The following is a 2,317-nucleotide window of genomic DNA, read 5'->3' as shown; positions in this document are numbered from 1 at the left end:
AAATCAGCAGGGGATCAAATACTTTTTTCCCCCACTGTACATAATGGTCATATTGTATGTATATGCAGAGCCGGGGCCTGAACTTATAGATCTATCTATAGCAAGATGGCAAGGTGTGTGTGTGTGTGTGTGTGTGTGTGTGTGTGTGTGTGTGTGTGTGTGTGTGTGTGTGTGTGTGTGTGTGTGTGTGTGTGTGTGTGTGTGTGTGTGTGTGTGTGTGTGTGTGCGTGCGTGTGTGTGTGTGTGTGTGTGTGTGAGTCTAATCTGAAATACCTCAGTTGACCTATTCGGGGGGTTTAGGGGTTGTCAACAATGGTTTGGCATCGACTTTCACGTCTTTGATTTGCAATAATAATAAATTGTCCTTGTGTTCTGTTGTTGGTATAGATCAAGGGTTCCCAAACGTTTTCCCTCGGAGCCCCCCTTCCAGCGTTGGGTAACATCCCGTACCCCGTCCCGTACCGTCCCGTCCCACGCCACCGTCCCCCCTAGCGCCATGTTTATTTCTATGGTCACCAGCACTGTTCATGACACAAACTGTTGACACCCCGCTTGTTGGTGGAGAGAATTTAGCAGGTTTAAAGCTTATTTCCTGCAATTCTACACATTTTGTCATGGGGGTGCAAGGAAAATGTTGCCGTTTCATGCCCATTTTCTTGCAATTCTATACATTTTACCATGTCTAATGTGTATTCATGCGATATTGGAGTGACTCAAAAACTACAACAATATTTATGGGCTAAAAAAAGTGAATAAAAAGAGTGACATGGGCTGATTGATCTGGCCATTCCTGACTAGTTATAAATATCTCTCTAATGTGTACAATGACTAACATTACAAGAGGAACTGATGATGTTATACCCAGTTTAGAAATGTCACCTTGTACATTCTACTATTAGAACTTTCAGGATTTAAGTTTAAAGCTGGACTGAATTCCTTTAAAAAATATATTTTTTTTTTTTAAATTGAGGGGGCCGAACCCTCGCTGCCGCTGCCGACCCCTCGGGCGGGGGGGGGGGGGACGACGGGACGACAGTTTGGGAACCACTGGTATAGACGACCACCTATTGTTTCAATCAATCAGCTGTGTTTCAGTACAATGTCTATATAGGGTACATGTCAATGAAGCCAAATGTTACTTTTTTTAGTGTCTTAGTTTGCCCTTAAATTGCAATAACAACGATAGAGACCTTTGAAAATTGGACTATCCAAACCTTTATTCAAAGAAAGCACTGTTGTGATATTTAAAAAGACAAGAAACAAAGCTTAACCTACTGTACCACTGAGTGGATGAGGTGATGTGCAGCACCAATACCTACCAGTGAGTGGATGAGGTGACGTGCAGCACCAATACCTACCACTGAGTGGATGAGGTGATGTGCAGCACCAATACCTACCACTGAGTGGATGAGGTGACGTGCAGCACCAATACCTACCACTGAGTGGATGAGGTGATGTGCAGCACCAATACCTACCAGTGAGTGGATGAGGTGACGTGCAGCACCAATACCTACCAGTGAGTGGATGAGGTGACGTGCAGCACCAATACCTACCAGTGAGTGGATGAGGTGACGTGCAGCACCAATACCTACCACTGAGTGGATGAGGTGACGTGCAGCACCAATACCTACCAGTGAGTGGATGAGGTGACGTGCAGCACCAATACCTACCACTGAGTGGATGAGGTGACGTGCAGCACCAATACCTACCACTGAGTGGATGAGGTGACGTGCAGCACCAATACCTACCACTGAGTGGATGAGGTGACGTGCAGCACCAATACCTACCACTGAGTGGATGAGGTGATGTGCAGCACCAATACCTACCACTGAGTGGATGAGGTGATGTGCAGCACCAATACCTACCACTGAGTGGATGAGGTGACGTGCAGCACCAATACCTACCACTGAGTGGATGAGGTGACGTGCAGCACCAATACCTACCACTGAGTGGATGAGGTGATGTGCAGAGTTAGTTTTTGTCTTACCTTGTGAGAGGTAGTGTGTGGTTCATATAGCCCATGCAGTGGGATGTGTTCATATCTTAAACAATTATTATAACAATCATTTATACCTGTCTCACGTTTCTGTCTCTTGTTTGTTGTTTTTCACTTTTGAGAAATGTTTGAATACTGTAAAATGTTTCTGTGTGGGAGAATATCACCAGTACCAACTAGGGCAGCAAAATTCCAGCAAATGTATTTCCCACCATTCACAGGTTTTACTGAAATTCTGGTTGGGGGGATTACCGGTTTTCCTGCATATTCCCTCCTGATTCCAGGAATATTCCTACCAGGACTTCTGGGAATTTTGGAAAT

The 2,317-nt window shown here is 45.0% G+C and overlaps 1 long non-coding RNA gene across 1 annotated transcript; it reads left to right on the top strand.

Moving 5' to 3' along the window:
- Positions 1-2,077, top strand: LOC115189157 (uncharacterized). The gene is made up of 2 exons (XR_003876754.1): positions 1-1,919; positions 1,959-2,077. It is a non-coding gene; the product is annotated as an uncharacterized LOC115189157 (long non-coding RNA).
- The last annotated feature ends 240 nt before the right edge of the window (positions 2,078-2,317 follow it).

The sequence above is a fragment of the Salmo trutta genome, unplaced genomic scaffold (assembly GCF_901001165.1).
Source record: "Salmo trutta unplaced genomic scaffold, fSalTru1.1, whole genome shotgun sequence".
In the NCBI taxonomy this organism is placed as follows: Eukaryota; Metazoa; Chordata; class Actinopteri; order Salmoniformes; family Salmonidae; genus Salmo; species Salmo trutta.
This window is presented reverse-complemented; position numbering and strand designations above follow the sequence as displayed.